This window comes from Hordeum vulgare, chromosome 2H (genome assembly GCF_904849725.1).
Source record: "Hordeum vulgare subsp. vulgare chromosome 2H, MorexV3_pseudomolecules_assembly, whole genome shotgun sequence".
Lineage (NCBI taxonomy): Eukaryota > Viridiplantae > Streptophyta > Magnoliopsida > Poales > Poaceae > Hordeum > Hordeum vulgare.
Genome location: NC_058519.1, coordinates 319077150 through 319102613, shown reverse-complemented (window position 1 = coordinate 319102613; position 25464 = coordinate 319077150).

Sequence of the window (25464 nt, the reverse complement as noted above, 5' to 3'; positions counted from 1 at the left end):
TGTGCGTTGGAACCAATATGATTACATTGCTAACAATGAGTTGTGTTGCAGGCTGCTATTCAGAAAGAGAGAGCGGCAATGCAGGCGGCTATGGCGGAGAAGGATAAGGAAATTAGGGAGCTGGAGGAGAGGACGACTGCATTGGTGGAGGCGGAGAGGGCACGGAATGAAGCGTCTACCAGGGCCATATACGAGCTCTGCGTGGTAAGTTTCTTCTTCATGTTATTTCAAATCTTGCATTTGAATGTCCGTTTCATTAATAAACAAAAATTTTGACTTGTCGAAACCAAATGTACAGTCTATGTGCGAGAAGAACGGCCAAGTCCCTCCGCCGATGCCAGTCATTAACGTGGCGGGGACGGTGAGTTTCATTTTAGTGGAGTGATCTTAAGAGTGTCCTCATGCTAACTACACATTGCAAACGATGTTTGGTGCCGAATATGTCTCGAAACGCATCGCACGACCCTTCTACAGTCGAGCCTTCTCCAGGGCAGCCTTCTCCAGGTGAAACAAGCCAGAGCCACCGTGCTTCACCCTAACTTAGGTATGTTATTTCTAGTGTTTTAATAAAAAATAGCTAGACTTCCATCTAGTGACATAATTAGCTTAGTTAGCTCCAAAATAGCTAGACTTCCATCTAATGACATAATTAGCTTAGTTAGCTCCAAAATGGCCTATTTAATAAAAAAATGACCTATACTTAGCTAATTATCCTCGAAATGACATAATTAGCTCCAAAAAGGCATTCTTAGCCAATTTAGCCCGAAGAAGGGGACAAGAAGAGAAAAAGAGGAAAAATGAAAGGAGGGAAGAGGAAAAATGAGGAGAAGAAGGAGGAGAGGGAGGAGGAGAAGAAGAAGGAGAAGAAGGAGAAGAAGGAGGAGAAGGAGAAGGAGCTCCTCCTACTCCTTCTTCTTCCTCCTTCTTCTTCTCCTTCTCCTTCTTTTCTTCTTCTTCTCCTCTTCCTTCTTCTCCTCCTCCTCCTCCTCCTCCTCCTCCTCCTTATTTTACTTCTTCTTCTCTATCTCTTCTTCTACGTAGCTTAGACTCATCCAAGGAAGGCTAAATTAGCCAATTATCCTACGAAATGACATAATTAGCTTAGTTAGCTCCAAAATGTCCTATTTAATAAAAAAAGACCTATACTTAGCTAATTATCCTCGAAATGACATAATTAGCTCCAAAAAGGCATTCTTAGCCAATTTAGCCCGAAGAAGGGGACCAGAAGAGAAAAAGAGGAAAAATGAAAGGAAGGAAGAGGAAAAATGAGGAGAAGAAGGAGGAGAGGGAGGAGGAGAAGAAGAAGGAGAAGAAGGAGGAGAAGGAGAAGGAGCTCCTCCTTCCCCTTCTTCTTCCTCCTTCTTCCTCCTTCTCCTTCTCCTTCTTCTTCTCCTTCTCCTTCTTCTTTTCTTCTTCTTCTCCTCTTCCTTCTTCTTCTCCTCCTCCTCCTCCTCCTCCTCCTTATTTTACTTCTTCTTCTCTATCTCTTCTTCTACGTAGCTTAGACTCATCCAAGAAAGGCTAAATTGGCTAATTATCCTACAAAATGACATAATTAGCTTAGTTAGCTCCAAAATGTCCTATTTAATAAAAAATGACCTATACTTAGCTAATTATCCTCGAAATGACATAATTAGCTCCAAAAAGGCATTCTTAGCCAATTTAGCCCGAAGAAGGGGACCAGAAGAGAAAAGGAGGAAAATGAAAGGAAGGAAGAGGAAAAAGGAGAAGAAGAAGGAGGAGAGGGAGGAGGAGAAGAAGAAGGAGAAGAAGGAGGAGAAGGAGAAGGAGCTCCTCCTTCCCCTTCTTCTTCCTCCTTCTTCCTCCTTCTCCTTCCCCTTCTTCTTCTCCTTCTCCTTCTTCTTTTCTTCTTCTTCTCCTCTTCCTTCTTCTTCTCCTCCTCCTCCTCCTCCTCCTCCTTATTTTACTTCTTCTTCTCTATCTCTTCTTCTACGTAGCTTAGACTCATCCAAGAAAGGCTAAATTGGCTAATTATCCTACGAAATGACATAATTAGCTTAGTTAGCTCCAAAATGTCCTATTTAATAAAAAATGACCTATACTTAGCTAATTATCCTCGAAATGACATAATTAGCTCCAAAACGGCATTCTAAGCCAATTTAGCCCGAAGAAGGGGACCAGAAGAGAAAAGGAGGAAAATGAAAGGAAGGAAGAGGAAAAAGGAGAAGAAGAAGGAGGAGAGGGAGGAGGAGAAGAAGAAGGAGAAGAAGGAGGAGAAGGAGACGGAGCTCCTCCTTCCCCTTCTTCTTCCTCCTTCTTCCTCCTTCTCCTTCCCCTTCTTCTTCTCCTTCTCCTTCTTCTTTTCTTCTTCTTCTCCTCTTCCTTCTTCTTCTCCTCCTCCTCCTCCTCGTCCTCCTTATTTTACTTCTTCTTCTCTATCTCTTCTTCTACGTAGCTTAGACTCATCCAAGAAAGGCTAAATTGGCTAATTATCCTATGAAATGACATAATTAGCTTAGTTAGCTCCAAAATGGCCTATTTAATAAAAAATGACCTATACTTAGCTAATTATCCTCGAAATGACACAATTAGCTCCAAAAAGGCATTCTTAGCCAATTTAGCCCGAAGAAGGGGACAAGAAGAGAAAAAGAGGAAAATGAAAGGAAGGAAGAGGAAAAAGGAGAAGAAGAAGGAGGAGAGGGAGGAGGAGAAGAAGAAGGAGAAGAAGGAGGAGAAGGAGAAGGAGCTCCTCCTTCCCCTTCTTCTTCCTCCTTCTTCCTCCTTCTCCTTCTCCTTCTTCTTCTCCTTCTCCTTCTTCTTTTCTTCTTCTTCTCCTCTTCCTTCTTCTTCTCCTCCTCCTCCTCCTCCTCCTCCTTATTTTACTTCTTCTTCTCTATCTCTTCTTCTACGTAGCTTAGACTCATCCAAGAAAGGCTAAATTGGCTAATTATCCTACGAAATGACATAATTAGCTTAGTTAGCTCCAAAATGTCCTATTTAATAAAAAATGACCTATACTTAGCTAATTATCCTCGAAATGACATAATTAGCTCCAAAAAGGCATTCTTAGCCAATTTAGCCCGAAGAAGGGGACAAGAAGAGAAAAAGAGGAAAATGAAAGGAAGGAAGAGGAAAAAGGAGAAGAAGAAGGAGGAGAGGGAGGAGGAGAAGAAGAAGGAGAAGAAGGAGGAGAAGGAGAAGGAGCTCCTCCTTCCCCTTCTTCTTCCTCCTTCTTCCTCCTTCTCCTTCTCCTTCTTCTTCTCCTTCTCCTTCTTCTTTTCTTCTTCTTCTCCTCTTCCTTCTTCTTCTCCTCCTCCTCCTCCTCCTCCTTATTTTACTTCTTCTTCTCTATCTCTTCTTCTACGTAGCTTAGACTTATCCAAGAAAGGCGAAATTGGCTAATTATCCTACGAAATGACATAATTAGCTTAGTTAGCTCCAAAATGGCCTATTTAATAAAAAATGACCTATACTTAGCTAATTATCCTCGAAATGACATAATTAGCTCCAAAAAGGCATTCTTAGCCAATTTAGCCCGAAGAAGGGGACAAGAAGAGAAAAATAGGAAAATGAAAGGAAGGAAGAGGAAAAAGGAGAAGAAGAAGGAGGAGAGGGAGGAGGAGAAGAAGAAGGGGACAAAAGGATAAGAAGAAGAAGGAGAAGAAGGAGAAGAAGAAGGAGAAGAAGGAGAAGAAGAAGGAGAAGAAGGAGAAGTAGAAGGAGAAGAAGGAGAAGAAGAAGGAGAAGGAGCTCCCGCTCCTTCTCCTTCTTCTTCTCCTTCTTCTCCTTCTTCTTCTCCTTCTTCCCCTTCTTCTTCTTCTCCCCTTCCTTCTCCTTCTCCTCCTCCTCCTCCTCCTCCTTTTTCTTCTTCTTCTCCTCTTCCTTCTCCTTCTCCTCCTCCTCCTCCTTCTTTTACTTCTTCTTCTCTTTCTCTTCTCCTGTAGTTAGCTAGGGTTCCACCTAAATGACATAATTAGCTTAGTTAGCTCCTAAATGGTCTATACTTAGCTAATTTCTCTCCGAAATAACCTATATATACACTACTTCATCTAGTATTATTTTCTAACTTTCTTATTTGTCATTTTGCAGATTACCTTCACTTCACGGGAAGCTTGGTTGATGGAATGCTTGAAGATTATTTCTTGTACCATGGGTTGTATTGAAACTATTGTAGTATATGAATATATGAAACTTTGTATGCACGTGGATGAAACTGGTGTAATATATGGTTTGGTACGGATGTAACTTCCATAATATGTATGCACTATGGATGAGAGTTATTTTAATATGGTTATGAGTACGGAAAGAAATTTATTTATGTCAAATATATATATATATATCCTGATTATTGTTAAAAATGCTGGATATAACAAAAAATAAATAAAAAAGGGGCTGGTTCCCCTCTTTGCCGTCTGCCAACACATGGCAAAGGGGTGGAGGCAGATGGCAAAGGGGGAATCTGCCCCCTCTCTCTCCCCTCTTTGCCGTCTGCCCCCACATGGCAAAGGGGTGGAGGCAGACGGCAAAGGGGGAATCTGCCCTGTCTCTCCCCTCTTTTCCGTCTGCCCCCACATGGCAAAGGGGGGGAGGCAGACGGCAAAGAGGGAATCTGCCCCCTCTCTCTCCCCTCTTTGTCGTCTGCCCCCACATGGCAAAGGGGGGGGAGGCAGACGGCAAAGAGAGGAGGCCTGCCGTTAACACTTAACGGGGACGTTGCAATATATGCCGTCCCACTTATTTTGCCGTCTGCCCCCTCATGGCAAAGATTCTTTGCCGTCCGCTTTGTGAAAGCAGACGGCAAAGAGCCTCTTCACCGGATTTTTTTTACCGTCTACTTTGCCATGAGGAGGCAGACGGCAAAGCCTTTGCCGTCCGTGGTTGCCCCCTTTGCCGTCCGCCTTGGCAGACGGCAAATTTTTGAATTTCAGTAGTGAATGTAGAGTTGCTCCAAGTTGAATTTGCCAGGAAGGGTGTTAGGATTATTTGGTGAACCAAACCACCTTGGAATGAGATGAAACTTGGCATGATCACTGAATATAGACTAGGGAACATGCTATAATTTTCTGGGAATTTATTGAGAATATTTACTTTGGAAATATTTCAAAAGGTCAAGACAGACAGAATAGGTTTTCAAAGGTTTTCTCAAATATTTCGAACATAAATAGGGGTTGAAAATTGTCGGGACCCCGATTCTAAGCCATAGGAATCCAGCCTGTAACACATCGCATCCCTTTGCGATCTCACGCACGGTTAACCCCATGGCTGCAGCCTTACCTTAGCCGGGACCGTTTGCGCCTTTAGACTCACGTATGCAATTGTGTCGCTAGCATTCCAATGTCAAAGAACCCGGATCGACAAGTCTAGTCATAAACCAAAGTGGCAGTACCGCACAAGGACAGGCATACATGACCCAACAAAGCAGGTGTCGGTCACGAGCGAATGTAGACGAGTCGTAGCAAGTTACAAGGACTCCATTACATCGCGTGACATTTCCCCAAAGGGGACAGACACAGCAGCTAAGAAGGACACACGCCGGTCAACCAATGTGTCCGGAGCAGTAGCGAGCTACCATGGCTCGTTGGACCACAAAGGGGCATTTCCCTTTAAGGAGTGCTACTAAAGCTTACAGCTAGGTAATCGAACCCCATACATATCAAGTACGACACACGTACGCATGGCATACCGATATGTATAGATACATCGATGGCATCATAACATAACCATAAACATACAAGCTTTATTTAAGAGGCTCGGAAGAGCCACACACATAATATTACACAGTAAGGGTCTCACGACCCATAATAGCAGTCATTCAGTTACAAGCTAGCGGAAGTGTTTAAAACTGTCTGAGTACAGACAGGTGCAACTAGAAGGCACATGGCCTGACTATACTACAGACCCAACCTAGGGCCAGATCGTAGCTGGGACACCAGCTACTCGTCGTCGTCGATGTCTATGAAGAACCCTCCATTAGGGTCATTAGCAACCTCTGCAACATTTATTAAGCAAACATGAGTACGGAGTTACTCAGCAAGACTTTAGGATAACTATCTACTCATGCAATGTATCAATAAGGTATTGTGGGGTTTCATGCGGAAAGCCAGCATTTGACTCGTGGCTAGACAACTTGCATTTTTAAATAGTTTTGACAACTTGATTTCTCGCACTCGAGTCCACTAACACCACAACAATACTCCATCGTGGAATCATTCCGTCTCCATACGGAAATGCCGTCCACGACACTCACACTTATCTTGACAATTTTATGAGTAGCCATTGAAATTATCTATGAACAGCATATGTCTCCAAGTACTCCATATCCGCGGACGCGGCTATTCGAATAGATCATAACCCTGCAGGGGCGTACTTCGTCACACACGCTCTCGCCACTTATCGCTATGTGCACGTCATGCACCTCGACAACCTTCAAGCGGAAGCCCAGCGAGGGAGTCGGCCACGACCGTTAACCACACTAATACCTAGTCCAGGTTTATCGCCTATCTGAGAGTAACCCGTACGGAAGTCTGACCGAGGTTTCCGCCACGGCCTCAAACGATGTGCGCAGGGTTCCCAAGCCCACCATCCGGGTGCCACTTGGTACACCGTGCCACTGCCTAGCGCATCACAACCCATCTCTCAGGTCAGCACCATGCACGGCCTCCAGCATGACTATAAACACCAGAAACTACTTACAACTCCTGGACCGAGTACTAAGCAATTAATAAGTCGAGCGGGGTCATATTTTAGGGCCCAACATGTGGTAGTATCTCGTCTTGGATTACATACACGGAACTCGGTTCCTAAGGACGGTTCCAATGAAACAACCCGCCATGTACTCCTACACAGCCTTTCACCGGTACCTTTACCAAATCAGGTTCAACACACAACCTTTTCTTACCGAACACATTCTCACAATTCTGTTCATCTCCCAGATGACAGACCATACACAACTCTAACATAGCATGCATAGCAGGATAAGGCACATCATGGCTCAAGCAACTACAGGTATGCTAGGTTGCAAGGTTCAGCTATTTACTGTGACAAGGATAGGTCATGCAAAGGAAGTGGGTTCAACTAACGTGGCAAAAGCATTTGAAGCATTTGATCCTAATGCGATAAGTAAGTGCAGGAGCAAGAACATGGGATTTATCGGGATGATCAAAATGGTTGCTTGCCTTGTTGCTCACAGGAGTGACAATATCCGTTAGACGGATATTCGGTGGAATCCGGGGGAGCGGAGCCTACCGAAAGGAATGACAACAATCAATAACAAACATATGCAATCAAGATGATGCATGAGCATGGCATGAGAATGCAAGATGGTGAACTATTATAGCTAACATGTATTAGGTTTGAAGTTGATTTGAATCAAATTCAAATACCACTTCAACCGAGGTATTCTCGGATACCATTTTAATTGATTCGACCTGAAGCTCACATCAACTTGCTTTTAACATGCATGGGATGACATGTTAGGTTGCTGGTTTGTAATTAGGACAGTGTTTGATCATGTCATTTATAGTGAAATTTAAATATTTTCCAAATTCCATCTACAAAGTATTTATAAGAATTAACTTATTCATTAATCTACATGTTTGGGTTCTGTAACATTTTCAAACATGTTTAAAAATGACATATTCAGATTCCTTGAATTTTTCTGATACTTTTTCATATATAAATTATTTTCATTGGAGTTACAGATTAATTTCTATGAATTTTAGAAGTTTTGGCATTTTTCTGGAATTCTTTTAAATCAGAAAACTCTTTATTGCATCAGCATGACATCAGCAGGTCCAACTGGCCGTTGAAAGTCAAACCTGACCAGTGGGACCCACTGGTCAGTGACTCTGGTCTGTTTTAGATTAGAATTAATCTTAATTAGCTAATTAATCTCACTGGACCCACATGTTAGTGACTTATTAAATTATTTGATTTTATTTTTATTATTCCTAAACTCCCAGAGGCTGGCCCCACGCGTCAGTGCCTCAGGCCAGCTGAGATCCACCGGCGGCGAGGTCATCCTCGCCGGCGGGGAGCCTCCGGCGACCACCAGAACGTCGGAGGGGCTCGGAAACGGCGCACATGGGGCCAAACTCTGCGCGGAGAGCACCAGAGGAACGACACTTCTGCCGCGGGTTCATTTTTGCACTTAGCCGGGGCTGATCTGGCCGGAGATGACGTCGGCGACGAGCTTGGCGGCGGCCAAAGTTCGGGCGTCATCGGGGTCATCGAAACAGGGGGAGCTACGCACGGGACTCAGCTCCTACGACATCTACGCGACGGCCTAAAGCTGCTGGTGGCCTCAGAAGGACGAGCTGATCACCGGAGGGCTACCGGCGACGAGCTCCCGTGGCGGATCTCATTGGGCTCCAGTGAAATCATGGCTAGAGGAAGGGATCGAAGGGGGAAACTTGGGGAAAAGCTGCGCAAGCTCACGGGGAGTGCAGTGGTGGCGCTAGCTTGCTCGGGGATGGCCTGGAGAGGAAGGACGCCTGCGACGAACTTCGGTGACCCGAGGAAGAAGACGACTGCGTCTTGTCGTTTCACTGCGTCTCGGCGTCGGGCTCGTGGCTAGAAAGCTTCAGGGAGTTGTGGCAGACGTATTGCACGGCTCAGGAGGGAGAAGGGTAGGCTAGAATGACGGCGAGCTCGAGCTCTGCTCGGGCTCCAATGGCGGCAGAAAGAAACGAGGCAGAGGGGAAGAATGAGGAGAGGATGAGCTCGGGCACGCCTCGGGAGGGTTATCCCCTCGCGTGCGAGCGCAGAGCGGCGGCCAGGCAGGCGCACAGGTGCGTGGCCGCGCTGGAGTACGCGGCGGCCACCTCCTGCTGCCCACTAGCGGGGGAGGAAGACGACATGAAGAAGCTGGGCCGGGCCAGGTGAGCGACAGGTAAGACTTTTCTCATATTCTTTATGTTTTGTTTCTGTTTTAATTACTGACATTGATTTACTATTTATTTCAGCTCCCAAATAGTTTGTAAAAACTATGTTGAACGCCCCAGAATATTTGTTAGAATATTTCCAACCATTCCTAAACTTTTCAACATTTTTGAAAGCTTAAAGTTTCTGATTTCAAATTTTAAACTTGAAACCAGTAGCTTTTTGCATTTATTTAAAATGCCAAAAGTGTCAAGAAAATGGTTTTCTTCATTGCTTATTTGTTTCCAAGAATTATCAGAAAAGTTGAACTTTTCTTGAGGCCATTTTGAGTTCATTGATTTTAACTAGTTTGAAATTTCCTTTATTTTAAGAAGTGGCTAGGGTTTTGAGTTTTCCTTCACCACTTACTTTATTCTTGTTGAAAATTTCCTAGATGCAATGCAAAGAAAACATGAGCACAAAGCTAACTTGCTTAAGGTGTCAGGGATGTGACAAAAATCTTATGTATGGAAAATAAATGTCATCTTAGTATTTCCAAATTTCCTCAGATTTTTATAAGGTAGACAAATAATTTTCCATCCAAAAATATCATTTCTGGCTTCAGAAAAGGAGATGCAAATAAAATAGAAAAATAGTTTATAAAATAATCATTTCATAATTTTGGAAAGTTATAGTAGTGCTAAAATCAGAATACAATCTTTCGGTGAAGGCACCCCCTTGAAATCAGGGACCTTTAGTGCAAACCCCAAAGCAAGGTTTTGAATTAACAAAATGAGAAAAAGGATTTTTATGGAAATATTATGTTATAAAAACTATTTTTAGATCCACACACTCAAGCATACATACAATCAATGAGAATCATGGCACCCATAGCATTTGCTTAAAAAGTTTTAATAAAGTCCAAATTTGAAAAGACTACAGTTGAGGCAAAGTGAAAACACGGTGTGACACGCGGTGGCGTTCCCGGACTGACCGGCTCAGGTGCGCGCGGGCTCGTGTCGCCAGGGTAGGGAAAAGGGGGGAGGAGAGGGGCCTGTGTCGTGCTCGAGTCGGTCGTTGATGCAGGGGCTTTTGGGTAGGCTGTGGGGCGAGGCCTAGCCGGGGCTAGCCTCCCACGATGTACGTGCGCTTTATGGCGCGTCCAAAGCACCTTTTTGGCTGGCTAGCATGCTCTGGCTCGTCTATAGAGTGTCTGGTAGCACAAGGGGGTTAAGCAGAAGCCCTCTCGAGGCTTTGGTGCCCAGGGAACAGTTCTGGTCAAAGGGAGGAGTGAAGAACAGATCTTGCCACGGTGCATTAAGGGTGACGATTGAAGATTTTGTCTTTCTCCACTTTGAACTGAAGTTGACGCTCTCGGTTGCACGTGTGGAGTAAGAGTGGTAACATGTTCTGGAGATTAGGAGTGAAGGAGTGGGGTATAAGGGGTATTTGTGGCTGATTTACAAAATCAGCCGAAGGTGTTTGATGTTGGTTTGGAGAGGTTAATCTTTTCAAATGTAATGAAACTTAACACGACTGGAGAAGGGATATAAATAATAGGGTTTCCAAAATTTAAGCTCGTTTGAGCTAGTCTGACAATGTAGACTTGGAAAAGCCCAAAAATAGGCAGAATCACACTCGTGTGGGCAAGTTTGATTAAATCAACACCCACAAATGTAAAACTTGGCATGCCCTCCTCATTTGTGGTTTTGAACACTCCTGCAAGGTTTGAGATCAAATGGACAAACTTAGCAATGTAGAGTTGTTCCAACTAGGTTCTGGACAGAAAGGTTTTCTGGATTATTTGGTGAACCAAACCATCTTGGATGGGGATGAAACTTGGTATTTTCATCACATATAATATGTGGTACATGCTAGAATTTGCTTTTAATTTATTGAGAATATTTCCTTTGGAAATATTTCAAAAGGTCAGAATAGTCACGAATGGTTTTCAAGAGAGTAGTCTAATATTTTGAACATGACCACGGGTTGAAACTCACATATATGGAAAATATATGTCCTTTGAGTTTCCCTATTTTTTCTCAGAATTTTCTAAGAGAGGAAAATAATTTTCCCCTATGACATACCATTTGTAGCTTCAGAAAAAGTCAGTTAAGTAATATAGGAAAATAACTTTTAAAATAGTTATTTTAAGGTTCTAAAAAGTTATTTTAATAATATAAACAAGTGAAAACCTTTGGGGCCAGCTATCTCCCTTAGATTAGGGACTTGTAGAACAAATTCCAATCCAGGGGTTTTGGAAATTAAAAATGAGAAAAAGGGGTTTTGTTGGATTAATATATTATAAAAATTGGTTTCTGGTGCTATATCGATGGCATGACCATAGGGCACGGGTTTGGAGTCAAGGTGCAAGTTTCTTAGAGGGAAAGTTGTTTTAGTGAATCACTCACAAGCACACACACAAGCAATGACAATCATGACAATCATAGCACTCACTTAAAAAGTTTTTATTGACTCCAAATTTTGAAAACAAAAACACTAGTGACAAGTGATACGTCCCAAACGTATCTATAATTTCTGTTTGTTCCATGATATTTTGGGTGACATTGTTATATGTTTTGCTACACTTTTATATCATTTTACACATATTTGGACTAACCTACTAACTCAGTGCACCCAATGCTAGTTTCTGTTTGCTGATGTCTTTTTTGCACGGGTTTTACCCAATTTTCCTAAGCCCGAAAAAATCCAGAAAAATATATAAAGAAAATCAGCGAAATAGAAGCTTCGGGATAACCGAAGGAGGGCCAGAGGGGGCCAAGGGTGTGTCCTGGCCGCGCCAGCAGGTCGCCTGGGTGGGTCCCACCTCCTCTGGTGCCCTCCTTTGGCCTATATTTCGATATCCATGAGGAAACCCTCGCACATTTTCAGGAATCACGAATTTCTCCATCGTTCCGCCGCCGCAGCGCTTCTGAGATCGGGAGCGTCAGGAGACCTCTTCCCGGCACCGTGCCGGAGGGAGGATTGACCTCCGGGAGCTTCTCCACCACCATGGTCGCCTCCCGGATGTTCCGTGAGTAGTTTCCATTGGACCATGAGTCCATGACCAGTAGCTATGTGATGTCTTCTCTCCAATCTTGTGCTTTAATGGTTAGTCCTTGTGAGCTGCCCTACATGATCAAGGCATCTATGTAATTCTCTTGTTATTGTTATGCTTGGTTTGTTGGGATCCGATGGATTATGAGATTATGTTCAAATTGTTATTAGTTATATATTTGATTATCCTTTTATATTATGTTCCTTAGTGATTCTTGCATGTTCTCCGTTTCTTTTTATTGCTTTGGCCAAGTAGTAGATCGTAACTCCAAGAGGGAGCGTTATGCATGATTGTGGGTTCGGGCCCCTCGATGTCTAGCTTGAGTGATAGAAACATGAGACTAGGGGATGCGCTTGATTCCACTAGGGAGAAAACAACGATGCTTGTGACCACGGTTGCAAGGATTGTTTACCTTATGCATAGTTCATTATTGAAGTTGTCTGTTGCTTTGAGTTTACACTTTGGGTGGGACTCGCAACTTAATATCGGAGAGATGTTTTGGATAGATACCTCAAGGTGGATGATTAGTAAGTAGATGTTGATGAATAAACGGTCTACTTGTCTCGGCGTATTGCCCATTACTATTGAACCTCTAACTATCAAGGAGCATAATTAGCATTGCGGTGCGATCATAATTCTCTCAATTGCCCAACTATGATTTGTTTACCCTACCATAGTTGTTTATAGTCTTTTAGGAGAGAGACATCACTAGTGAACATCATGTGACTCCGGTCCGTATCACCATCATTGTTTACACCTCCATCATTTACCGCTTTCATTTAATGTTCCGTTTTAATCACTATTACCTTCCCGCTTGTGTTTTCATCCTTTGCAAACTACAAGGCCGGAGAGATTGACAACCTCTCTGTACTCGCTGGGAGCAAAGTTATTTGTTGTTGTGTGCAGGTCCACGTCTTCTGCTTGACAGGGGTGGGATACACCTACTTGTTGATCCTAGGAGTCCTACTGGTTCGATAAACCTTACAGTCTTTGTGTGAGGGAAATTTACTCCTGACTACATCTGCACCTTCCACTTGGGGTAACCAATGAGGGGCGAGAAGTATATACATCATCTCGTCATCAACAAGGTGGTACAAACACAGGGTGTGACAGACCTATCCCCCTTACAAGAATCTCATCCCCGAGATTCCTAAGTTAAGCGCTAAAAAGGTATCGAAACTCGAATCTAAGGTAGTCTTCGCGTTCCCATGTTGCTTCTATCTCTGTGTGGTTGCTCCATTGGACCTTGAAGTACTTGATGGTGCGGCTTCAGGTATGACATTCATCTTCATCCATTATGCGGACCGGTTTCTCGCGGTAAGTGAGGTCTGGCTGAAGGTCGATGGCCTGCTGATAGATATCCTTGTAGAGATCCGGGTGGTTGGGAGCTTGGAGGCACTTGCGGAGTTGTGACACATGGAAGACTTTGTGCACACCCGAAAGCTCGGAGGGGAGCTCCAGCTGGTAAGCTACTTCCCCTCGCTTTGCTATGACCTTGAAGGGGCCTTTGTATCTTGGCGTGAGCTTCCCCTTGACCTCGAAGGGGTTCATTCCCTTGAGCAGCGTGACTCGGATGTATACTAAGTGTCCAACATAGAAATCCACTTCTCGATGGTGGGTGTCCTTGTAACTCTTATGTCGTGACTTGGCGGTGGTCTCGGAAAAGTTGAGAGGGATGTGACACTTGCGTCCATACAACACCTCAAATGGTGCCATCTCGAGGCTGGACTGGTAGCTGTTGTTGTAAGAGAACTTGGCGAAGGGTAAACAATCCTCCATTTGGTTCCATATGCCAAAACGCAAGCGCGTAGCATGTCCTCGAGTATCTGGTTTACCCGTTCCGTTTGTCCGCCTAGGTGGGGGTGAAAGGTGGTGCTGAAGGAGAGCTTAGTTCCCATGGCTTCTAGAAATTACTTCCAAAATCTTGAGGTGAACTACGTGCCTTGATCGGACACGATCTCCTTTCGAACTCTAGGGAGGCTCACAATACGCTCGATGTAGAGACTGGCCAGTTTGCTACCGTCATACTTGGTACTGACGGGAATGAAGTGGGCCACCTTGGTCAGCTGGTCGACGATGACCCATATGCAGTCGTGCCCTTTGAATGACTTGGGAAGACCCATGATGAAGGCCATACTAACTTTGTCCCACTTCCATTCAGGCACTTGGAGAGGTTGCAGTAGTCCAGCAGGTCACTGATGCTCAGGCTTGACCCTCTTTCATATGTCGCATTTGGTGACGTACGAAGCTATTTTCCTCTTCATGCCATGCCACCATTGTCTTTCCTTGAGGTCTTGGTACATCTTGGTTCCTCCAGGGTGAATGCAGTATGGAGTGTTGTGTGCTTCTTGCAAGATCAGATTCTTGAGCTCATCTTTATTGGGCACGCAGATGCGATTCACAAACCATACAACTCCTTGGTTATCCATTGAGAATCATGGGGCCTTGTCTTCCTTGATTTTCCTCTTGATACCCTCAATGCTCTCGTGTCCCTTTTGGGCTTCCTTGATGTCGTCCATTAGCGTATTCTTTGCCTCGAGGTTCGCTAGGAAACCCGGTTCCACTAGCTCCAACCCGAATCTCTCAAGTTCACTATATAAGGCAGGTAGCCTTTCGTTGATTGCAGCATTTAGGGTGGTGGTTTTCCGGATCAAGGCATCCGCTACCACGTTGGCCTTTCCGAGGTGGTATTGAATGTCGAGGTCATAATCTTTGATTAATTCCAACCATCTCCACTGCCTCATATTCAATTCATTCTGAGTGAAAATATACTTAAAACTCTTGTGATAAGTGTATATCTCACATCACTTTCGCAGAAGGTAGTGATGCCACATCTTTAAGGCGTGAACCATGTTGCCATCTCGGAGTCATGAGTGGCGTAGTTCTCCTCATGAGGACGTAGCTTTCATGACAGATAAGCCATGACTCTGTCGTCTTGCATCAGGACACCACCGAGCCCGGTCCTTGATGCATCGAAGTATATCACAAACTGCTTATTAATATCGAAGTATACTTCTTCAGTTCTTGGAAGCTCTCTTCGCAATTCTGCATCCATTCGAACTTCTTGCCCTTCTTCAAGAGTTGAGTCATTGGTCGTGCGATGATGGAGAGTCCTTCTACGAACTTGCGCTAATACCCCGCGAGTCTGAGGAAGCTTCTACTTCCTTAACATCAATTGGCGAACTTCACTTTGTTACTGTAGAAATTTTGGTGGGGTCAACTGCCAACCCATCCGCTCATGGTATGACCAAAGAATCCAACTTCGTTTAGCCAAAATTTGCATTTGCTGAGCCTGGCATAGAGTTGGTGCTCTCAAAGTTTTTCTAATTCCATCCTCAAGTGTTGCTCATTTTCTTCTTCGGACTTGGAGAAGATGAGTATGTCGTCGATGAAGACAACACCAAACTTGTCCAGATACTCCACGAAGACCTTGTTCATGAGATACATGAAGTAGGCTGGGGCATTGGTCAACCCAAACAAAATGACCGTGCATTCGCATAGGCCATATCTGGTAACGAATACCGTCTTGGGTATGTCTTCGTGTCGGATTCTTAGTTGGTAGTACCCAGACCTGAGATCGATCTTAGAGAATACCTTGGCACCATTCAGCTGATTGAACATGTCTTCAATCTTCGGGAGCGAGTACTTGTTCTTTATCGTGACCTCATTAAGGGATCAGTAGTTGACACAGAGTCTAATAGTCCCATCCTTCTTGGACACGAAAAGAACAGGTGATCCCCAGGGAGAGGCACTAGGGCGAATAAATCCCTTCGTGAGCTGCTCGGCCAGTTTCTTCTTCAACTCTGCCAGTTCCTCTGATCCCATCCTATATGGCTTCTTATAGATAGGTTTGGATCCGGGCATGAGCTCAATGATGAACTCGATGTCTCGGCCGGGAGGCATCCCGTGCATTTCATCAGGAAAGACATCTGGGTACTCGCATACCACTGGAACCTAATCAAACTTGATCCCCGTAAGGCAATTAACCTGAGGGGCTGGGGTGGAGGCAGGTTCGGAAATATACTTAACTTCGACTACTTGATCACTGGTCATGGTGATGGCTCTCTTGGCACAGTCCAATATGCTTTGGTGCTTGGCTAACTAATCCATACCAAGGATCACGTCCAAGCCTTGCAACTTAAGGATGAGAAGGTCTGCCATGAAGTCTACCCCGTTAATATTGACTCCAACTCCCCTACATCCTATGTTGGTCCTTAATACTGCACCCGGTATCTTTAGTTTCATCTGACCATTTAGGAATGTAGGTTTCAAACCACTCTTCATGAGCAAAATTTTGAGTGACAAAAGAATGTGACGCACCACAATCAAACAATACTGTTGCTGGGGTTGAGTTGACGAGGAATGTACCCAGTATGTAGTCCGGGTCTTTGCACGCTTCCTCTGCGGAGACGCGATTCACGTGTCCCTTGGTGTTGTAGCGCTGGTTGCGGGGAACTTGGTTCCTGTTTGGTGCTCCATGACCTTGTCCTTGACTTGGAGCATTGGGGCGCGGTGCATCAGGCTTCTTATTGGGGCACTGTCTTGAGTAGTGCCCAGGCTGGCCACACCCAAAGCAGGTGACCTGTTCGGGGTTGTTGGGCATGCCAACATTGTTGTTGTCGAGAGGGTTGTATGCCGGCTTGGGGTTGGCATACGACTGAGTTTGGTAGCTTGGTCGCAGTGTAGGAGCCATGTAGTGCTGGTGCTGATAGTTAGGCCTTGCCGAGGCGGACTGCCACGGATGACCCTTCTCGTTACTAGAACCACTGTTGCGAATCAGCTTGCACTTGCGAGTGTCTTCCATAGCACGACGCTCGTCTTCAAGCATGAGAGCCTTATTCACTAGATCACAGAAGGTCCGACAGTCATAGACAACAAGCTGGTATTGCAACAACTGATGAAGTCCTTCCATGAAGGGTTCCACTTTTGCGGCCTCAATGTTGACATCATCAGGCGCATACCTCGATAAGAGGTTAAACTTCTGTAGGTATCCCTTGACAGAGCCACTGCCTTGCTTCAGTGCACGGAACTCCCGCTTCTTGATAGCCATCATCCGAGGGGAATGTTGGCAGCACGGAATTCTTCCTTGAAGGCAGTCCTGGTGATAACACGCTCTCCTTGCATGGCGGCGCCCCCAAGACGGTGAGTGGCATACATAACCTTGTCACGGTCTTCGGTGCAGTTAACTAGCATGAGTTGGTGCTCAATGGTCCGAATACAGTCATCAGCATCCAGAGGCTCAGTTGTCTTAGTGAAAATCGGGGGTGTAGTCCTCATAAACTCCGACAGAGTGGAGCCACCATTGCCATTCCCGCCCTGTTGTGGGTTGTTTCCAGGACATGTGCTATCTGTTGGATAGCAGAGTTGTTGTCTTGACGCTCCTCTCAAAGAGCTTGAAGGAACCGAGCCATGGTCAGGTTCTCCGGAGGAGGTGGCGGCGGGGTAATGTCGCCATGTGGATGCTCCTGGTGAGCTCCAGCTTGAGTAGTCTCACCGGCTCCTGGATGCTGGCTAGAGTCGCCAGGGTGGTCAAAGGTACTGGCGCGGGTAGCAGTCACCATCCTATTTGGAGCAGCTAAGTCAATATACTAGAATGGACTAGTTAGCAACATAAGTGGGGAACACTCCTATATAAGAGGGGGGGGGGTTGGTAGGGTGCAAGTGTGTCAAACAAAAGGGTCGAAGGACCCCACACAACTTCATTAAGTAAGATAGGTGATGGTGCCGCTTACATGCTGCCTAAGGCAAAATGTATCTTGCATTAAGACACAAACAGAAAAGCACACAACAATCACTTATGGTTTCATCTGAACCATTACACGGACTCGACTCCGCATAATTCCTAACTTGCCATGCTCTAGGGTTCTATGACTTAAGTAGTGGAGTGCTCGGTATCAAACTCGCGCTCCATCGGGTCTTCCTCCTGGTCATCATTTGTGCGGGCATCGTCCCCTGTCGAGGGTGTGGAGGAATGGGAAAGACCATCCCAACAATGCTTCATCAGGGAATGGGGAAGAGGTCCCTATATTCCTGGGCACTCATGCGACGGCTCCGAATGGGGGTGACCATAAGTGGTGGTACTCCTCATGTGTACGCAACAACAGGCTGTCCTCCGGGTGGTCGATCCTTCTTGATCCTGCTCGTATTCATCTTCGCTTGGCGGAGTAGTTCGTGGACATGGTGGAGTTCTTGGTGGAGCTTTACTCACTCCTTGATCAGGTTATGAGCCAGACTATCGGCAGAGAGGCTGAAGTAGGCCTGGAACCTAAGCTACATTCCTTCCTCTGGGGATGCAGAAACGTCCAACTTCCGCCAACCTCATCCTAACAAAAGGCAAGTGATGAATAGCCGGTTCGTCGAACATCTCAGGAAGGATGTCGTGAAGGTGGATAAGCGCCTTTCACGCTGCCGTCTCAACTGCCAACACCAGAGTCTCTATTTGTGGCCCTTCAAAAACCAACCGGTCGGAGAGTCATTTGCCTTCACAACCATATCCACGTGGTACACCTTTCTGGTGGCATTGACCTAGTGCTCGTGGTAGAGTTAGACTGGTGATCAGCGCACTCGGCACTTCTCGAGGCCGTCCTCCAGTAGCAGGGGAAAGTCGGACTCTAGGAGGGTCTCGGGTATGACGACCATCTAGAAGGTATTGGGAGTGTCAGTAAAGGGGTATGAATGGTATAGGAAGTGGTAAGGGTGTATATAACCCTATGTGTAATGGTTGGGTGTATTATTCGTCTCGTCTGACATCCATGCTACCTAAGGCTTCCTACAATGAGGATGGCTCTGATACCAGCTCTATGCGGACCCATACTTGTAGGTCGGGTTCGCCGAGTGCACTTGTACAGTGATCCCACAGATCAATGCTCACTGGACACACAGATACAGAATAACAAGAGTCTTACATCCATGGATAACGTCTGATACGGATAGTGCCATTATGGCCAAGTTATTACATAAATACGAGCTGCGGATAACTTGGAGGATAACGTGAACCCATGCCATCTCCCTTAACCTACAAGCATTCTGAATGGGAAGCGTCCTAGATCGCGTGTCCGTCTCCGACTGCGAATTTTTCACGGTACTCCGGTTCTTCCATGCGTGGCCAATTAAATAACCAGTGGCAAGCCAATTAGAACTTTGATTGTACTCGCAAGCAACCCGTGATGCGGACTGTAAAAAATGAAGCATGATATAATTATAGAATACATCATCTGCGGAAAGCGAGTTAGCCCAGTAACATGGTCAAATGCTTGCAAGGTCATGCATCATAAGGTAAATGGTAACCACATGAACAGGTTATACATATCAACATATTATACCAAGGGGTGAACATATCATGTTCACCCTTCATGCCAAATCACCTGACTTGGCTCATGTAACCTCCTTCTCAACCAACACCTTATCACACACACACACACTTGGTTTATGCAAAGGCGTTCAGACATAGACTAAGCGGGATTAGCCAATTATCCTTGACCGTGGACACGACTATTTGAATAGTTTTGCACTCTGTAGAGGTTGCACACTTTACCCACCAAATTCGGGAAACTTCCGTGTCATCCACGACTCACGGTATTTGTCATACCCGAGGTATGTACCCGATCAAAGCCATTCACCTGGTGACACTAGACAAAGAATCCACTCGATTGGTACCCAGCCCACGTGATGTACATCTTACGAGCCCCTACTCTAGATCGTATCGTCCATGCAGGGACCAACGGTGTGCCCGGAACCTGTAAAAATAGCATAGTCGTCCTACCTGGCACGACCCCATCCCGAGAGTGACCATGTCGCTGCCGTCACTAGTGATGCGGGCTCTTTGCTGGCACCGACCAGAGTAATCAACAAAGCCTCGTTACCATATTGAGGTATCGTGGGTATGGTTGGGATGGTCAGCACATCTTAAATCTCCCCTTGCCTTCGAAACCACGCACACACACAAACCTTTTGCTGGTACACCACTTAATTCTCAAGTGGTCATTCATCTCAACACCTTCACCCTCGGGCATTAGTCACATCCGACGGGGTTTTGGAAAAGTTTTTGAAATCACCTTTGTCTTACCATCACCATGCATATGCTCATCCTATACGTTGCATTACTATCTACTAATCAACTTTTTATCAGCGTGACCCTCATAGATGGTAGGGTCATGCTTCTCATGCAAGTATTATTGAAAAGCCATCGAAAACAGCCTACTGAGGGTTTTACCGAATCCATCATAACCACATGCATCGGAATGAAATATTAAACATGGCATGCATAAAATATTTTCTCACACATGGTCAAAGGGCTTCTTGCCTTGTTCAGCAAAGTCTCTTGGGTCTTCGAGGTCTTCGGGTCCAAGTCCTTCATCAATCACGTGATCTATCGTCACGATGATAATATAAAATAATGAGAATCACAACAAGAAGAAGGCACACAATCCATTTTATAAAATGTTACCTATTATGTAAAATACCAATTTCATTTCTAAAAGTATTTGTTTGTGACTTTGGAGTGGAAAGGATTTTAAAAACCTTTTTAACAGGGACTGAAATAGCTCTAAACTAGGTTTTAAAATAAATCTACACACAAAAGTTTCTCTAAAAATTACAAAAATAGTTTTATTAAATTCTCTATATTTAAACAAGAATTATGGTGGCAAAATTATTTGAATTGGTAGTATTAAAAACCCTATGGGATTTAACTAATTAAATCCTATAAAGAAAAAGGGAAAAGGCCAAGTGGCCATGCCTAAGCCAACCAACAGCTGGGCTGGCCCAACTGGCCGGCCAGCGAATCAGCCCAGGCCCGAGCGCCGTCAAGTTTAAACCTGATGCGTGGTGTCCTGCGGCCAGTGACTGCGAGGGGGAAATGAAAGAGAGAGGGAGACGCTGACAGGTGGGGCACCCCTGTCAGTTCATCTTCTACCTCGAGACAGAGAGTGGGAGGTGCACACGAGCGGCAACACGGGCAACGGTGAGGAAGGGCGAGTGCAGGAATGGGTTCCCTGCACTCCTGCCATTCGGGTGGTTGTCGAGGAAGAGCTTGAGGTGGTTGGAATCACCGGCGACGAGCTGGACGCGGCCTTGGTTTTCGGTAGATGGATGGCGACAACATTCAGAGAGTGGACATGGTTGGTTGAGAGGTAGAGATGATGCAGGAGTCGACTGTGGTCAGAATGGGAGCCAAAGTGGCGGTGGAGCAGACCTGTGTCCCGATATCGACTGAGCTCCGATGTGTTGTTGCCTCGGTCGATCTCGAGCACTGGTGCTCGGATAGCTCGATTCGAGTGGACACGGAGGCGATTGGAGGTGTGGTGAGGCCGAAGGGGGTCAAAGAAGAGCCGAGGGAGGCCTATATATAGGAGCTCCAAGGTACACCGAATGGTGGTGCGCCGACGAGGTTAATGCAACGACATCGGAGAAAGAGAGGCTCCCGGGGTGCGTCTGGGGTCTTCGTGGGCGATGCCTACGCGAGCCGAGAGGGTCAAATGGGAGTGAGCCACATCTTTGACGCGTCACAGTGGCATTTCCAGACTAAAAGGCTCGGGTGCGCGCCGGCACACGTCGCCAGGGTAGGGAAAAGGGGGAGGAGAGGGGCCCTGTGTCGTGCTCGAGTTAGACGTTGATGCAGGAGCTTTTGTGCAGGTTGTGGGGGCGAGGCCTGGCTGGGGCTAGCCTCTCTCGATGTTGGTGTGCTCTATGGCGCGTCCAGAGTGCCATTTTGGCATGTCATGGCATGCTGGCGCACTCTAGCACGTCTAGAGCGTGTCTGATAGCACATGGGATTATGGAGATGCCCTCTGGAGGCTTTGGCGCCGAGGGAATAGTGTTGGTCAAAGGGAGGAGTGAAGAATAGATACTGCCAGGGTGCATTAAGGGTGAAGATTGAAGATTTTGTCTTGCTCCACTTTGAACTAGAGCTGAAGCTCTTGGCTGCACGTGTGGAGTAACACTGGTAACCTGTACCGAAGATTAGGAGTGAAGGAGTGCGGTATAAGGGGTGTTTGTGGCTGATTTATAAAATTAGAAAAATGTGTTTGATGTTGGTTTGGAGAGGTTAATCTTCTCCAAATGTACTGAAACTTAACAGGATTGGATGAGGGATAGAAATAACAGGGTTTACTAAGTTGAATCTCATTTGAGCTAGTTTGACAATGTAGACTTGGAAAAGCTCAAAATAGGCAAAAACACACTCATGTGGGCAAGTCTGATTAAATCAACACTGACAAATGCAAAACTTTGCATGCCTTCCTCATTTGGGGTTTTCAACACTCCTGCAAAGTTTGAGATCAAATGGATAAACTTGGCAATGTAGAGTTGGTCCAACTTTGTTGTGGACAAAAAGGTTTTCTGGATTATTGGGTGAACCAAACCATCTCGGATAGTATTAAACTTGGTATTGTCATCACATATAATATGTGGGACATGCTGGAATTTTCTTGGAATTTATTGAGAATGTTTCATTTGGAAATATTTCAAAAGGTCAGAATAGACAGGAATGGTTTTCAAGAGAGTAGTCCAATATTTTGAACATGACCATGGGTTGAAACTCACATATATGGAAAATATATGTCCTTTGAGTCTCCCCAATTTTTCTCAGAATTTTCTAAGGCCGGAAAATAATTTTCCCCTTTGAAATATCATTTATGGCCTCCGAAAAATTCAGTTAAGTAATATAGGAAAATAACTTTTAAAATAATTATTTTAGGGTTCTCAGGAATCGTTTTAATAATGGAAACAAGTAAAAACCTTTGGGGGCAACTATCTCCCTTAGATTAGGGACTTGTAGAACAAATCCCAATCGAGGGGTTTTGAAAATTAAAAATGATAAAAACGGTTTTTGTTGGATTAGTATATTATAAAAATTGGTTTCTCGTGCTATACCCATGGCATGACCATAGGGCAGGGGTTTGGAGTCAAGGTGGAAGCTTCTTAGAGGAAAAGTAGCTTTAGTGAGTCACACACAAGCACACACATCCAGATTGCACAAGTAGCCTGTTCATGATAGGCATGTGAAGAGCGGGTGAGGTGAAGAATTTGGGGTGAGGAAATTGTGAAAGTCTTTAGTCAAATTCTTCAAACAGTAATGATCAAAGTCATTAGTATACAACTGAGGAAATGAATGGGTTGAGAAAATAGAACCAGGTGCTCGATGAAGAAAGTGGTTTGATGACCCAATTGCAATTGTTGTGACAGTCATACATCTGGTTTGGAGAGCCTTGGTATTTAAACCAAAGGACACACAGTCCTTACCGTATTCTCTTTGAGCAAATGACACACTGTCCTCGCCCAACACTCGTGGTAAGTCTTCAGAAAAATTTCCAAAATCTCACAAACTCGGCCACCCGGCGATCCACAATTTACTGTTGGATGCTCTAGACCATGACGTCTAACCGTCTGGAGGATGCATAGTACTCAAAGGTAGCAAGCGTCGGTTCCAGACATGAACAATCTCTTCAGTGATGCTCAATCACTTTGGGGTTTTTGGCTTTTGGTTTGGGTGTTTGGGGTTTTTCCTCCCTGATGAATTTCTCTCAAAGTCTTCAAGGAATGGGTTGCTCTCAAATGACAAGTGTTCGTTCCTCTTGCGAAGCAACCAACAAGCTAGTGGTTATGGGGGCGGCTATTTATAGCCCGGGAGAAATCCTGACATGATTTGACATAAATGCCCGAATGATATGACATTTATGTGGATGAGGTTAGGGACAGCTGGTGCATGACGCAACAACGGTAAGAACGTTTCAACTGTGAAAGTCCTCATGTCGCTCTTGTTCCTCACTTGTAGGTAATTCTCACTGGCGAAAACCTAACTCCCGAGTTAGAGGAAATTCCTGAGAGACTATAAGATCTTCATCTCTGTCACTAAAGAATTTGACTAAACTACAACAGATTTCCAAAGGCTTCACTCGAAGGATTTGTATGTGTAGGCTTTGAGATGAGCATCACTTGGAAAATTTCCTTAGTTTTACCTCTACCCCATTTAACAGTGTGGTGGTCCTATGGCACAAAATACAGGAAATGAAACTACAAAAATAAAAGTCTTGACGCTTTAAAGTCCTTGCATTAATTTCTTCACGGACAAACCAATTTCCTCACTTTCAAAGTATACGAGAAAATACCAAAGTCATCCGCCGAAGACATACATTTTTAGGGGTCGATATTCTTCGAATAACTCAAACTCCTTAGCGACTTATAGAGCATCTGTACACTCACAAACACACCAGTCTCTTAACCTATAAGTTTTCAATACACCAAAATCACTAAGGCGCACTAGATGCACTTACAATCTCCCCCCTTTTGGTAATTGATGTCAAATAGGTTAAGTTTTCAATGAGAATAATGATATGAAGTGTAAGTACAGTGTTTGAGGAATTTGATTGCAAGATATAGAGAAAATCCCTGTGAAGATGTGCATATTTCAGGAATTTGCTTTGGACTGCAAACGAACATTGATGATTTATACCATGGAGATCCCCCTATATCTTGTAATCCATGCAAGCATTTGACATATATCATGAGGAAATTGAAATGCATGATGGAAAGTGGTGTTTGACGAATTCCAGCATGCATACATTAATCAACGTGAGGAATAAGCATGCGAGGAAAAAATGGTTCAAACTGTCAAACCACCATCGAGCATAAGTTTATAACTCATACAACCAAACACTTTAGAAGAACGAGAGTGGTAACTTAGAAAAAAATATTCCAAAAGTCCATAAAGTAGACCCACTTGTATACTAACTCGGATTGCTCCCCTTTGTAATCAAGTGACAAAAAAGGATGGAATTAAGGACCAACGCCCTTGAAGAATATCAACTTGTTGGTGGAGGAGGAGCACTAGTGTTGTTGGGGTCGTTCGTCGTAGCTCTATCGTCAAGATCTTCAGCTTCATCAGCTGTGTGCGATGAAGAATACGAACTGGCCACCAAGTGAAGAACTAGAAATTCCTTGAATTTCTTCTTCGGCGGCGGGACCAATCAAATTCTTGCCAGAAGTCCATTTCAGTGAGTTCCTCTTCTTTCTTGAGGTGAGACAGAATGGCCCATGTGCGGTCGATGATTTCATGAAGATAATAGGGGTTTTTCATCACATCATTTTGCGTTGCATTTATATCACACACAATGGCACCAAACTGACGCTTTATCCACTTTTTGGTTGTGATCAACCTTTTGATGAAGACTAAGAAAGAGCTCACGGTTAGTCATCACACGCGGGGCAGACTCACGAGGAGTTTTAGCTCTTGCAACTGAGTCTTGAGATGCAGTGTCATCATTTGTGGAATAGGACGCAACATTGTGAAATTGGCCATCAAGGGGTTGAGGTCCCTCATCTATCAGAGATTTGCCTTTGCCTTCAATCAGCTCAAAGGATTTGTTGACAACTTCTAGTGGAGACAAGTAGCTGAGGTGATTCTGAAAATCTGGCTTATAAGGAATTGAGGATCTGGCCGTGATGAATTTCATAATCCATGGCACATAAGGCTTCAGATCAAAAGGTGACAGAGCATTGTTGCCAAAGTGCTCATGAAGAAATCATGAAGAACTATTGGAATCCCATGGATGATATCGAATAGCAAATTCTTCATGATTCCTACAAGA